This window comes from Pteropus alecto, unplaced genomic scaffold, assembly GCF_000325575.1.
Source record: "Pteropus alecto unplaced genomic scaffold, ASM32557v1 scaffold161, whole genome shotgun sequence".
NCBI lineage: Eukaryota > Metazoa > Chordata > Mammalia > Chiroptera > Pteropodidae > Pteropus > Pteropus alecto.
In genome coordinates, this window is record NW_006432943.1 from 5819032 (window position 1) to 5835817 (window position 16786).

Consider the following 16786-nt stretch of genomic DNA (forward strand, 5'->3'; position numbering starts at 1 on the left):
TTTTTAGAAGCCAGAAGATAGATGTTTAAATATGCCAATGCTATTTTATTTGAAGCTAAAAAAGGAGACACTAGAATTGTTTGTCATATCCGAACTGTTGCTGAGAAACTAAGAAAGGTATTTCCAAAGTAGGATGCCATCGAACGCTGAAAAACCTTGGGGGCTGCTTGCCAAGACTGTAAACTCCATTTGTCACAGGGCCTGTGTAGTACAGAGTTTCTTCTAAATTTATCTTCTCCATTTGTTTTTGTTATAGAATTATAAACAATGTGATGTTAGACACATGAAATTGCTATATGTGTTGCTTCTTTTAGATCTGTCAGAAGTAGCTTTGTTTGATATCAACTGCACTGTTAAAATCTTTGAGGACTCAGATTCATTAGATCCTAACATTTTGAGGGGTAGGGATGCTGCCTTGTTCCTCTCTCTATGCTCTAAAGTGCCCTGCTCATTGTCTAGTACATACTAGGTGATATATACCATACAGACTTTGCAACAAATGAATAAATGAAAGGAGAAATTATTGATTGAATTACTGACTAAAAATCAATGTAGAGGTATTTCTTCAATATTTTGTGAAATATGATATTGAGCAGATGTGGTAAATAGAACCATATGAGATTGTTGAAATATTATTATTTTCAATCTACAAAAATGTTAGTTTCTTATGGTTCAACTGAGTAGATGACTAGTTAGTAGTTTAGCTGTCTCTCCTCCTCCATTTATCGTATTTAGATTAAATCACAATTTATTAGGCTCTTATTCAGGGCCAGTTACTTAGATTTTTTTTCATGTTATTTTATTTAAACTTTAAAATAATCTGATCATACGCAGAATTCTAAAATGGCCTCCAAGACGCCCACCCCTGGTGCACATTTTTTTACATTACCATTGGGATTTTGTGAATCTCAGATTTTACTTCGATAATTAGATTATGTCAGATGGCACCATTGACTTTAAGAAAGGGAGATTATCTGGGTGGGTTGGATCTACCCACACGAACTCTTTAAATTTGGGTCTTTGAGGTCAATACAGAAAAAGTCAGAGTTTAGAAGCAAGAAAGGGATTTGATGTGAAGGAGATTCTAGGTTGCTGGCTTTGCAGACAGAGGAACCACGTGGGAAGGGATGAGGGCAGCTTCTTAGTGTAAACAGTGGTCCCACACCCACAACTGGTAGAAAAAAGAGAGGCTTAGTTCAACAGCAAGGACGTGAATTCTGCCAATGTGCTCTGTAAAGGACCCTGAACCACAGATTAAAAGTGTAGAATTAGCTGACACCTGAATTTCAGCCAGTGAGATCGTGAACAGAGAATTGAGTCATGTGTGAACTATAGAAACTGAGAGATTAAATTTGTGTTGTGTTTCAGTACTTATTGTTTGCAGTTGGTAACTGGTAACACGACAGTAGAAACCTAGTACATATCCTCTATACTCTCATTTTATTTTACAAAAGGAATGCAGACTCAGTATTAAGAACTAATTTTCTCAAGAATGGGCAGAAAAGATTTTAACAAAAGACTTTTGACTCAGTGGTTAATATTTTTTTCTAACATGCCTTAGTCTTTGTAAAGAAGTTTGGAAGAGGAAATGAGAATTCGAGAATTAGAGTTCTGTCAAGTCACTTATAAATTCCCATGTAGATGAGAAGTCACGCAGAGGAAAGTTCTCTTGTTGTTCTATTAAACTTTTTACATTTCTGGATGTAAAGATCTCTTTACACATAAAGATCTCTGTGAACTCAGAAGACATTTGGCAGGAAAGAATCACATAGTGCTGGGTAAAATTAACTGTCTTTCTAAAGTGATACATGCATTTGTGGTAGCTTCCAGGGTTCATGGGATTCCTCCTTGTTTATTTCTTCCTTGCTGAGAAAACTGCCCAACATTTTATGTCATTTTTTAAAATAAATCACAATATGCTACTTTATCACATGTTGCTATGTTTCCTATAGATCTCTAGGACTAAGAAAAGCAAAATATAGCAAAATGACCAAATAGGTTTTATATCTTATTACTTTAAAAAATATGTGTGTGTGAGAGATATCGTTCTGACTTTGAAAACTATGCAATTTACTTAAAATTTTATTTTTATTTTAAAATAAATAAATTTTATTGTTTTGATTTTGGCACGTGTGTATCAAATTTCATATAGATTATATACTAAGAGAAGTCCTAAGCAGATTTTTTTAAGTCATTCATAGATAGTCTCAATACCTAGTAATATTTTTACTGTTTTTATTAGCTTTATTCTAGATATTGTTTTCACAGTTTTAAGTATATATGTAAGTAAAAAGGATAGATAGAACAAAAATGGATATATTGTAGTATTTTTTAAATAAAATAGAATTTTACTAGGGAGACAAGAAATTAAAGATATGCTAAACTTTAGATAATTTCCTTATCACATGACATATTAGTTGTAGAGCTCTCTGAAGCAGAAATGGGAAAACTTTTTCTGTAGAAAGCCAGATATTAAATATTTTTAATATTAAATATTAAAAGACTGCGGGCCACACCTGGTCACATATCTTTCTCTGTGATAAATATTAATAATAAATATTACAAATTTAAAACCATTTTTATCTCCAGGGCTGAACAAAAACGGGCCATGAGCCACAATTAGCCTAAGATAAGAATATAATATTATGACAAACATTAAGAGATTAGTTTCTTAGTAAATTCCTCTATTAAAGTATACTATACTACAGAATATACACAGATTATGAGAACACAGCTCAAATTTTTTTTCACGAAGTGAATTCACTTGAGTAATAAACTGAACTGGAATAAAGAAAGTTACATTTTTAGCAGCTCTGAAGTTCCTCATCCGCCTATGGCAACCTTGGAGGTGCTGCTTTCATCTTTCTTTAACAAAGACTTGCTTGTTGAGCTGCCAGGAGTGCAATGAGCAGATCGCCCTGAACTGCGCCCCCTTCAGGGTCTATGGCTGCTAGGGCCCCGCCCTTCTGTGGCAACCTCCAGTCAATAACTGAGCAGAGTGGGCTTACTAGGGCCTGAGCGCCTCTGTCCATCTCCTCTATTTGGTAATCTTTTTGCAGTGCTTCCCATTTGATTGGCTGAGACTTTCTCAGACCTACACTCCACTCTGGCTTTTCTTGCTCAGTTCTGCTTCCTTCCACAGCTGTCAGAGCAGCTTAGGTATACAGACTTTCACTCTCAATCATACTTCCACCCTACTTATATTTCTCAGGTGTTACCTCTCAATAACCCTGTTGTAGTCTTATCCCATCTCAACATCTGATTCTTGGAGGACTCAAACTGACACCTGTCCCCTTCCATCTCTTCCTCCACCCTGTCAAGCATAACCACTACCCTAACTTCCATCACCCTAGGTAGTTTCAAACTTGATGTCAGTGGAATCATATGCTATATCATCTTTTGTAACTGGCCTATTTTGTTTAATATGTTGTTTGTGAGATCGATCGTTCTTATTTTTATGGTTATAGGTTATTTATTCTTGTTTTTTAGTTTTCCATTGTAGGAATATATCACAATTTACCCATCCTGCTGTAGATGGACAACAGGTATTTTCAGTTTGACATTATTATATCATATCCATAACCATTATTGTGACCGTCTTTTGGTTAACATTTGATTCAAGTCTTTTGCTTGGGTTTATACCTAGGATTGTAATTGCTGGGTCATATGGTATGCATATGTTCAATTTTGGTAGATTTTGCCAAACAAATTTCTAAAGTTTTTTTTTTTATTTTTTATGAATTTATACTCTAACCACCAGTTGATCCATAAAAAGAGTCTTTTTTTCATTTTAGCCATTCTGGTGGGTATAAAGATATATATTATAGTCATTAGCATATCATTGAAAACGAATGTACTTATGTACCTTTTTTTATGTTTATTGGTATTTGGATGGTCTCTTTTGTAAAGTGTCTTTAGGTATTTTGCACATTTTCCATTCTATTGTATTCCATTGTATACATTTTTCATATTGACTTTTTGATGTTCTTTATATACTTTGGATAGGAATTTTTGCTGAATATGTATAGTTCAAATGTATTTTACTGTTTTTACTCTTCTAATACTGTCTATTGATGAAAAGTTCTTAATTATAATATAGTTTAGTTTATTATTTTTTCTTTATGGTTAATACTTTTTGTGTCCTGTTCAAGTAATACTTGCCTATCCCAAAGTCATGAAAATATTCTGTTTTCTTCCGAAAGCTTTATTGTTTTAACGTTAACATTTAGTTTTTTACTTTATTTTTGTGTATTGTTTGAGGTAGTGCTCATTTTTTATATGAATATTCAGTTTACCCAGCATCATTTATTGAAAATACCATCTTTTCTGTAATGCATTGAAAAGTCATCTAGATCACAAAAAAGATGATTATTTCTTTACTCTCAACTTAGTTTCACTGGTCTATTTCTTTTTTTCTTGTACTGTTACCATATTTTCTTAATTACTACAGCTTTATGATATATCTTGACATCTAGTATTGTAACGTCTAGCTTTGTTTTTCCCCAAGAATGCCTCAGATATACTTGGGCCTTTTTATTTTTACATAAATTTTATAATTCATCAATTTTCATTCAGTTTTAGTAAATTAAATCTGTAAATCAATTAGATGACAACTGACATTTTTTTATAATACTGAATAGTCCAAGCCATGAATACGATATAGCCTTCCATATATTAAATCTTCTTTAATTCCTCTTAGTATTATTTCAAAAATTTTTTTTGGTGCAGAGGTCTTGTACATATTTTACTATATTTGTTTCTAGATATTCATTAATTCAAATAATTTTTCTGTAGATTCTTTTGGGCTTTCTGTATAGTCAATCAGGTTGTCTGTGAATAATTACAGTTTTAATTTTTCCATATCAATACTTATATCTTATATTTTTGTTTGTTTTTGTTTTGTTTTGTTTTGTTTTATACTTAGGACTACTAATACAATAGGCATCCATAACTCATTCTGAACCTTAGGAGAAAAACTTTAAGTAATATATTATTAAGTATGATGCATGGTAAATTTTTGTAGATTATCTTTCAAAGATTAAGGGAGTTACTTTTTATCATATATATGTTGAATTTTATAAATGCTTTTCTGTATTAATCAATATTATACTATAATTTTTCTTCTTTTATTTATTAATTTATCTTCTAATGTTAAGCCAACTTTATATTCTAGAGTAAACTCCTTTTTATTGTATTCAATACTAATATTTTGTTTACAGTTTTTGCATCTATGAATAGTCTGTGAAAAAGCATAGTCTGACTTTTTTCTTTTAATTTCTTTTTCAGTTTTGGTATAAAGATTATCTTGAACCCAGAAATCAGTGTTCCTTTTTCCTGATTTCTGAAATAATTCACGGAAACTATTTTCCTTAAAATTATAGAAAAATTTAGTAGAGAAACTATCTGGATCTGGTACTTTCTTTTCAAGGACATTTAAAACAATGGATTCACTTTCTTTAATAGATTAATAATTATTAAATTATTTGTTTCTTTTTGTGTCAACATTGGTAATTTGGTTCCCCAAGGAATTTGTTCATTTCAAATATATCATCAAATTTGTTGGTGTAAAGTTGTTTCATTATAGTTCATCCTTAATTTTTTATTATATCTAGGATTTGACTCGTCTATTTTTTTATCGGTATTATTGATAATTTGTGTTTTCTTTCCTTCTTTTTGGGGCATTCTTGCTAGGAGTTTATAAATTTAATTTAAGTTTTCTAAGAACTGACTCATGACTTTGTTGATTTTTCTTTACTGTAATTATTTCCTCTATTTTATTGATATCTGCATTTCTAATTTCATTTTTCTTTTCTTCTACTTTATTGGGCTTTGATTTGCTATTCTTTTTCTAACTTCTTAAGATGAAATATTAGATCATTGACTTAGACTTTTTTCTTTACCGATATAAGCATTTAAAGTTATACATTTTTATGTATACATTTAAAGTTATACATTTTTATGTATACATAAAAGTTATACATTTTATGACTTTAGCTATCTCCCACAAATTCTGATATTTTATAATTCAAAGCTTCCCTATTATCTAATTTCATTCTTATTTCTTTAACCCATAGGTTATTTAGAAGCATGTTATTTACAAGTGTTTGCAGCTTTTCTAGAAATATTGTTAGTCATTTCTAATTTAATACTGTTATGATAAGAAAACTTACTCTGAAATATTTTAGTTTTCTTGATATGTATTGAGAATTTTTTTCTTGACTCAGTGTATGTTCAATCTTGATGAATATCCACTGTACACTGGAAAAGAGTATATATCTTCCACTTGTTATGTTAAATGTGTATTAATGTCAAGCAAAGTAATAATGGCTAATAGTATTATTCAGATATTCTCTATCCTGTTTGATTTTTTGACTACCTGTTTTATCAATTACTAACAGAATCGTATAGAACTTCCAGCTATGAAACTGTGCTGGTTTATTTATTCTTTAGTTTTATCTTTTTTTTTTTCCAGGTGTTTTGAAATTCTGCTATTAAGTACATATGCATTTGTGATTTTTTTTTTTTTGTCCTCTCAATTATTTGACTCCTCTACCATGAAATGTTTCCTCTATCTCTGGTAATATCCTAAAGTGTATTTTTTGGTATTAATAAAGTCATGACAATTTTCTTATGCTTATTGCTTTCATGCTATATGTCTTCATATTTATTTAGTTAGTTTATCTCAAAATGAATCATTTATAAAAAGCACATAATTGAATCTTTTTACACAGTCTGACAATCTCTTATTTTAAATGCAATGTTCAATCATTTTATGTATAGTTCAATTAGTTCATTTAGTTGGATTTATGTCTGTCATTTTTGCTATATGAACTTTTCGAATGTCATTTACGTGATCTTCTCTATCCTATTTACCATTTTGTTTTAATCACATATGGTGTATTGTGTTGTTGTTGCTTTTAATATATTTTTTTCCCGCTCTAAATGTATTTGGTTTTTTTGCAATTTGTTTTAAAAGTTTGCTGGTCCAACCTCATCTCTTGATTTTGTGTAATTTCACTTAGAAAGCTTTGTAGTATTTTGGGTTTTTTTGTTTGTTTTTTTGTTTTTGGTCTTTATAATATACAATGATGTCTATAAAGAACTATTTTTATGACGTCCTTTTCTGTTTTCTTACATATTTACTCTTGTGATATGTGTCTTTCATCTGCACTTTACTTATGTTTCAGTTCTTTTTTATTGATCCTCTTCCTCACCTAAGAGTTTCAGCTGATTCTATTGTTATTATTATATTGAGTGAAGCTAATTATTTGTTAAAGATTCATGTGGTTTGAAATGAAGATAGTGAAATGAGCCAGTAACTTTCTTCTTGAAATTTCTGTTTCAAGTACCTTCCATAAATTTGTTATTTCCTTTGCTTTGGGGTCAACTTTCTTGTAGTTGTAATTGCTGTTAGTGTTTAAGAGGCTTATTGAAGAAGTCATTAGATCATGGTTCTATGTGTTTCTACCAAACAGTCACTTTATATTTTTTCTCCTTGATCCTAGTTTACCTTGTAATGGCTCCTTGGCTAGCATAATGAACATAAAATTACCTGATCAACATAGTTTCTCCTTCAGCTTTACCTCCCTTTTCATTCTGTGATCTCAAACGATTTCTAACAGGATCTTATCCATTTTCTCACATGATACACATATACCCGTAGTTCTTGTCTCTCTGATCCAGGGATATTTGTATAGTCCATTTGTGACAATGCTCCTTAATTTTAAGAAAAGTCAGCAAAAAAGGAGGTCGAATCTCATCTTTCTCTGCAGTTTGGTCCACATTTTATAATATTTTGAAAGTATGATTTGGGTTTCAGGTTTTCTACATTTTTAATATTTATTTTCCATTAATTTTAAAGAAAATGAATGAGAAAAAAAACTTTATTCTGCTATATTTAACTGGGAGTCCAGTACTTTTTGAAGCTTTTAATTTATACTGTACCTTTTAGATAAAGGTGATAATGTCAAAGATTTCCGATACTTCCTTTGTGCTTCAGGTGTTTTAGGATTTCTTGAATCCTACAGTACCAATTTTTCTGCATCTTGGATAAAACCTTCGGCTCAAGCAATACTTATTAAAGGACATAGTGTCTTTGTGAGGTTAATATTATGGTTTTGAAGTAACACAGGCCTGGGTTAAAGTATCATATCTACCACGTACTTGTTGTATAAATGCTTTCTCTAAATCTTAATTTTTCTTTCTGTAAATTGGTGATGAAAATACCTACCTATGGTGAATTTAAATGAGATAACGCAAAGAGAACAATTGGTGTATAGTTATTGCTGAATGAACAGTAACAATTATGATTATTATTCTAGATAAAGATGTTTTAATCAAATTGGAATATTAATTGCTATACAGTTTTATTGCAGAATTCCACCTTTCATAGCCCTTGGGTAGAAACATATATGTAATTCTTCCCATACAAGTAAAATTATTTTGATGGACAAACATAAAAATGGTTAACAATGATTACTATGTTCTAGGAGCTTGATATCCGAGGGTTGAGCTTACTGGGAAAAAAAGGTTTGCTTATGGAAGTCTATGCCAGCTGGTGGCATGTTATCTTTTGTCTTGTCTACACCCTGACCTTTCAGCTTTATAACTTCCAAATGTTTATGTAATGAGAACTGCCCTTTTAAAAATTGACACAGTGATTAAAATTGAAAATGAGAGCTGAGACTCTTCTCTAATAAATAGTCTGGATCTGAGCATACATCTGTCCAGCAAAAATCTTCTAAGCAAGCAGACACACATTTCTTTGCTTGTATTGAAAAAATAAAGGTGACATTTATACCATTCAATAATTTTTCTCTCCAACTATTTATTCAATGGTGAGATTTAAGTTGGCAAATGCTATACTCACGTTGATACTACTCCTAAACCATCTTTCAAATATTCAGCTTTTAGATGGATGCATCCTGAGCCTTGTTGACACAAATTTCTTATAATTTCCAATTTATAAGGAAACACACCTTCAAAAAGAAAACTATAATCAAAGCCAAACCCACCTTACTACAGCAGTTCATCTTGCTAACAGACCTGACAGTTCCATCCAAGTTTCCCAGATCCTATAAGAGTTCCTCCTAACTGCTTTTCTCAGTTCTAATCATATATATAACATTTTTCATACCTGAATAGAAATGATTTGTAATTATTCAAAGCCATTTTGGAGGATAGAAATCCCCAAAGCATAACAGAATACCCATAGTAATTTCAACTTTATGCTATTCAAAGAACATAGAGATTCAGAGGAAAGATTTAATAACAACAATATTGTTATTCAAATATAATTGAAATCAAGTCAGATGTGTACCAGACACAGTGATTTTAATTTTTCCTCTTCTTTACCTTGCTTTTCTCTACCTAAATTCTCGTCACAGTGGCCTTCTTCTTGTTTCTTGAACATGCCAAGTTAGAGTCTTTTGACTATTTTAGGACCTTTACTGATCTTTCTCCTTGGAATACTATTCTCCATATTTTTATATGACTGATTCCTTTCCAATTCAAAAGTCATTCCTTCAAGAGGGCTTTCCTGATCATTTACTCTTTAACCCAGTGCCCTGTTTTATTTTCTTCATAACACATAACACTGTATAAAATTAGAGATGCTTCATGACTTACAGTGGGATTACATCTCAGTAACCCCAAGGTAAGTTGAAAATGTCATAGGTCAAAAATTCATTTAGTACCTCTAACCAGAGATCATAGCTTAGCCTAGTCTACCTTAAACACGCTCAGAGCATTTAAATTAGCCTACAGTTTGACATTACCTTGCATTTCATCTCAAGAATAACTGTCTCCCTCTTCTCATCAGAATGGCATTTTGTAGACATGATAGGATGTGAAAACACAAAACACAATACCCAAAAAATGCTGGAAACATAGTACACTGTAGAGTGTTGGTTGTTTACCCTTGTGATGACATGGCTGACTGGGAGTTGTGGCTCTCTGCCACTGTCCAGCATCACAAGAGTATCGTACCGAATATCTCTAGGCCCGGAAAAGATTAAAATTTTAAATTTGAAGTACGATTTCTACTGAAAGCATATTGTTTTCACACCATTGTAAAATCAAAAAATCATAAGTCTGAACCATTGTAAGTTGGGGACTATCTGTATTTTATTTCTTTTTTAAATAAAAACATTCTCCCTCCACTAACTTGTAATCTACACGATAGGCAGTACTTGTGTTTTTCACTATTTCCCCATGTGTAAAAAATTGCTTATAATATAGTAAGTGCTCAACAGATAGTTATTGAATACATGAATGAATAAATAGTATTTGTAACCAGCTTTCAGCTTTCTTCTAAGCTTTCTTTGTTGAAGTTTGATTCTAACATCTTTTTTTTAAGCTGAGGTCTAAAGCTAACTACATGAAATCATGGTGACCATATTTAGTTCATATGTGCTCTGCTTTCCAGGTAAATAGAAGATGGCTTTTATTTCAAAAGCCTTAATCTCCTAATTGTCTTTCCACCAAGTCCTGTATCTGAATTTGAGAAATGCATCTAAATTTTACTCATTTGGTAGAAAAAGAACATTGACATCACTGGGTCAAATAAATGTGACTCTCTTTACTTTCAAATTATTCTAATTGTCTCCCTCCTGTGGGAGACAAAATGCTTATAGCATCGGAACATGCCAATTTAGAATATTCAAACACTTAAATAGTCATGTAATATTAATACCAAATAATGTAATAATAATAGTTGTTCTATAATTCAGGAATCTACAAAATCCTGAGAAGAGAAGAAGGTCTCATCACTTTCTAATGTTCCTTATTATGAAGCATGACACCATTTGTGTGCTTCAAGAAAGAACACTGTTGAAAGTTGAGGAATGTAAGGGACCTCAGAATCAGTCCAATCCAGTGCTTGGATTCCCTGTATAAGATTTCTTTCAAGTGATTGTCTTGTGAGTCTGTCCCTGAACACTTCTATTAACAGGATTGCCATGATTATTTGAGACAGTAAATTCTATCTTTGTGCAGTTTTGTTTGTAAAAAAAGTTCTCTTATGTTAAGTGATTAAATATTTTTCTGCAATGTTCTTCAATTGGACCCATTTAAATTCCATGGCACATACTGGACAATTTTATTGCCAATACCAAAATAATTTTCCTGTAAAAATTTCTGTTGTGAAAACAACACAGGCTTATAATAAAAATTAAATAATATAAAAATATAAAATTAAAAGTATCTCTTCCTCGCTCCATCTTTGCAGCCCTACCCTTCAGAAATAGCTAATGTGAAAGTTTTCTTGGAGATCCTTTGAGAAAATTCTCACCTAAAAACACATATATCTACTGACATAGATATAAATTATACAGATTTTAAAGTACAAGTTGGAATGTAAAATGCATACTTTTCTGACTTACTTTTTTATTTTACAACTGATTTCTATTTCTCTATGAAAACATACAGATCTACTTCATTCTTTTTATTAATTTCAAGGCATTCCATTGGAAAAATACCGATTGATATGTTTTCATGCGTGTGTAAAATTATGTGTGGGACCAATCTTTCAAAAAGGATTTGTTGAGTCAATTTGTCATTTATTTCCAATCAAGAATTTTGTTATTTTAAAAAATAATTAATTAATAATTTATTCTAAAATGGCATAACACAATTACTTGTTTCCAAGTTTCATAGCTAGTCTCTCTTTGATAAGAAAAAGCATGAAAAAAGTATGTTGTGCTGAGATTCAACCTTCTTACATTTTTAGAAAAATAAGATGAAATTTTCAATATTGACCTGGTTAGTACCTTTAAACATAGCAAATGAGTGTGTATGTATATACAAATTACCTCTATCGTGAGTAGCCTATTTTTTTTCATAGTTATTTTCTTCTTTATACACCAATATGTAAACTTCTAGAAATGCATCCACTTTTGCAGTTCTTCTATAATATAACCTTTTAAAAAATTTTTAAATAACTTTGAACTTACAGGAAAGTTACAAATATAGTGGGGAGTTTATACATAGTCTTCACTCAGATTCCCACAATGTTAACAATTTCTAAAACCATAGTATAACAATCAAAACTGGGAAATTAACATTGGTGTGCTACTATTAACTAGATTACAGATCTACTCAAATTTCAGCTTTTCCTTTATGTCTCTTTTTAGTTCCACAATCCAGTTAGGATCCCACATTACATTGAGTTGCTGTGCCTCCTTAGTTTTCTCCAAACTGCGACAGTTCCTCAGTCTTTCCTTATCTTTTACAATTTGACACTTTTCATGAGTATTGGTCAGTTATTTTGCAGAATGTCTTTCAATTTGGCTTTGTCTGATGTTTTCTTATTATTAGAGGTTATGAATTTTGGCAAGAAAATAATATAAGTGATATGTCCTTTTCACTAAATTATAACAAGGAGAAATGATTTTCATCAGCATTAAAATAAGTGGTGTAAACATCAATCACATGACTAAAGTGGTGTTTGCTAGATTTCTCCAATGAGAGTTTACTCTTTTCTCTTTGTAACTGATAAATATCTAGAGGGAGATATTTTGAGATTCTTCAAATATTCTGTTTCTCTTCAAACTCTCATCTACTTCATTTTTCATCCACTGTAGATCCTGCTTGCAGTAATTAGGACTGTGATATTTATCTAATGATAATTTAGTATTTCTCTCCATGCTACATTTATTAATTAGAATTCTTTTGTAAAAGAGAGCTGCCACTTCATTTATTTACTTACTCAATTACTTATTTATATCAATATGGACTCGTGGATATTTATTTTATTCTATAGGTTATAATTAAAGACAATCAGTATTTATTTTGTTGGTCAAATTGTTCCAAATTTGGCTATTGGGAATATAACAAAATACCATAGATTGGGTGGCTTAAACAAGTGAAATCGATTTTCCTCAATTCTAGAGGCTAAAAGTCCAATATCAAAACGTAAGCAGGTTTGACTTCTCCTAAGACCTCTCTCTTGTCTTGCAGATGGCTATCTTCTCACTGTGTCCTCACATGTCCTTTTCTCTGTGCATTTATATCCCTCGTGTGGCTCTCTCCTCATAAGGACACTAGTCCTAGGGCCCCACCCTTATGATCTCATTTAACCTTAATTACCTCCTGAAAGATCCTATCTCCTAATACAGTCAATTGGGGGTTAGAACTTCAGCATATGACTTTAATGCATAACAGCATTTATTTGTCTTCAAGTATCTTTGATTAGCAGTAAAGTTACTCATAGCCTCTTCTACACTGGCAATCAGCTTCTGCTAAGGCTGTGTTGCTTCCCTGATTCTTCATTCTGCTTTCTCTCTCTGCTTCTCTGTAGTATAAAATGGCAATGTGATGCTCTCACACTTTCCACTCTCTTCAGACATTCTTAAAAAAAATGTTGTGCTAAGTATCCATAAAGAAAGCCTAATTTACCCTTATAACCACTCTAAAACATAGAAAACAGTATTAAATTTTACAAATGGAAATACTTGTTTATGACCTCACAAGTGATACATGTTAGAGTTGAATATTAAATCTACCTACCTAAATTACATATTCTCAACCACTATGTTGTAGAGATTATTCTTGAAAGAAAAGTAACAAAAACAAAGAAATAAAAAGAAACAATAATAACAACAAAACATACCTCAATATTTTATAATACTGTTTACTGATTATTCTATTTCCAATAACATCACTACAATAAATGTTAACTCATCTTATAAATGTATTCATAAAATAAAACAAACACATGTATGTTAGAGTCGCTATAATTTTTCACTTACAAAAGCAACATATTACCTCTATCGTGAGTAGCCTATTTTTTTCATAGTTATTTACTTCTTTATACACCAAATCTACACAAGAAATGAAACTCTGGCACTGGTTGCTATACACTAATATAGCCAATACAGATTGATGCAGTTTTCTCTCCATGCCCAAATATCTATTAACATGGAGAAAATCTGGATTATCTGGTACTGAATGTGCAAAAATGAGTTTAGCTTTCTGTGCTGGATGATTGAATGCATCCTTGGATCAGCCTATCAAGGTTTAATTGAACTACAAATCCAATGATAATTGGAATAGAACTCCAGTCCAAAACAGGACACAAATATTCCAAGCTTTAGTTAATGAACAGAGGCTAATGGAACCTTTTACTTGTATTCATGACATTTTTTGACTAATATCTAAAAAATATGGCATTGCAATATGTAAAAGGAATAATTATGTAACAATAATTATTCAGTAGCCACTTTGTGCTCAATAAATGAGATTAGAAAAATTAAATGTAGTAATAAAATATTTTAAAGTAACGTAAGTCCTTATCTGTATTTTAGGTTCATCAAGCCTATGTTTCTTCATACAATACTAATGCATTATTAAGCACAGAATAGTTGTTAAATACATATTTTATTTGTGTGTATAAATTGTTGGTCTTAGGAGGAAGTAGATTAGTAGATGAGGTATAATAGGTTCCATTCATTATAAAAGTTGTAATAGTTGATAAAAAAAGGTTTGCTGAATAAGAGGATGTATACTAGTTACTACTGCAGTTGCTACTGTCAACATTTTTATCTGGTATTTGAATGAACTCATTGGTTTAGAATTACCAAAATTAGTTAAGCCTTTTACAAATTTCTTTAACATTGTCACCTTGACAAGGTTAAGGAGCAGTGATGTTTGTTTCTGTGATATTTTTGAAAATGTTATTACTTTAAGAATTAACAAATTTATAAATACACACAAAATTAAAGGTAAAAGTTATTGAGTAAATCAAAATGACAAAATTATAGAGATGAAGTGATTCGTGGTTGCTAGAAGTTAGAGATGAGAGAGAAGATGGAGAAGGCTGTGACTATACAGGGTAGCAAGAAGGATATTTCTGTGGTGATGCAACTGTTTTGTATCTTGAATGTGGTGATAGTTTTGGGAATCCACACATGTAATACACCTGCTATAAATGGTGCATGAAATAAAATATAATAAAATATCACAGAAACATTGCATCGCTATCAATTTTCTGGATTGTTCTATTGTTACATAATATGTAATCATTGGGAGAAACTGGGTAAATGATATATAGGTCATCTAGATTATTTTTGCAAATTATTGTGAATTTATAACTATTTCAAAGTAAAAGTATAAAAAACGATTGAGCACAGTTAATATTGACTTGTATAATAGTCGTGTTTTATTCTCACCATTTACATTTAAATGTTTTCTATGATTCTAGTTTGAATGATGCTATTTACAAGCTGTACATATTTGGGCTTTTGACAAGCAGCTGCAGGTGGCATATCAACTCATCAAATGCATAGTGTACTCTTGTTTTTAAATGATGAACACATGGCATCCAATCTGATATTTTTCTTTGGAGGGCAGAATTTCTTAAGTGTTTTGGTCGAAACACTGTTGTGACATTTGCTCGTTTTTACCTTTATTGCAAATATGGTTTTATATATTTCAATAGTACAATAAAAAATGTAAAATACTGAAGTTGTCTTGATTTTATAGTTTCTCTGTGATGTCAAGAATACTTTGAAACAATATATCAATATTTTGTTATTCACAATTTTTTTCATGTTCCTATATATTACACAGGTCATGGTATAGATCTTTTTCATAACACATAAACAATGCCAAAGGACACATTGTTAGCATCTTAGTATGTATGTATAAAAATGGATGAGAAAGATATTACAATTCTTTGGCCTTCCCTCTCTGTCAATGAGAGGGACCATCCACAGGCAAATGACCATCTCATTATTTCCATTTGCATTTCCTTAAAAACTAGTGAAATTGAACATTTTATCATTTACGTCCACTTCTGTTTCCTATTTTTGAATTATCTCTTTATAGTGATTTGTCTTTTATTCTACTTAAATAATATCCTTTTTTTAATTGATATGAAGAGCTGCTTCTGGGCTTTTGTTGTATATGTTTCAAATATTCCTCCTTAGTGTATCTTCGATGGAAAGAGAAAAAAAAGTGTGTTAAAGGAACTGAAAAAAAAGCAAGCAACCAAGCCTGGTGTGGCTGATGCACAGAGACTGAAGGGGAACAGGACCAAAAAAAGATCAGAATTATAGGAACACATAGGATGTGTAAAGGATTTTATTTTTTTATTCTAAAGTAAAGAGAAGCCATTGAAATCTTTTATGTTGGGGTGTGGGGGGATGAAGTATGGAGATGATGGTGGTGTTGTAATTGAGTTTTGTTATAAAAATTCCTTTAAAACAATCTATCAAAACTCTTAGCAAAGAGAATGGACTATGGTAAGTATTTAACAAAAATCTGAGTTCATTGTTAATATGAATATGATGATTACTCAACATTTGTGTCAGAAAGAGACTGAAGTCTGAGGAAGCAAAATAATTATTCCAGTGCTATAGCTATAAAGAACCACAGATAGCTGTTTCTAGGCTAAATCTCATTCTCATTCTGACACGGAGAGTGCGAATGTGTTTGCAGAGAGCAATTTGTGAACTGACAACACAAATCTAGCCTGGGAAGTGATCCTGTTACAGACCAAAACATTAGGAGTATTAACAACAAAAATTTAATCATACAATGGGTGACTCTCATGAAAGTCATACCAGGTACATGTGATTAATGTATTAGAGGCTAAAAGACAGTTAAAATAGCATTTACACAGAATAGGTTTAGGAAACAATATTATCCTCATTATGGAGTTAGTCTGCCATGGTTTACAAGTACAATTTTTCAAAACTAAGTAATCTATAAGGTTCATGTTCACACACACACACACACACACACACACACACACACACACACACACTCTGTGGGACCTCAATAAATA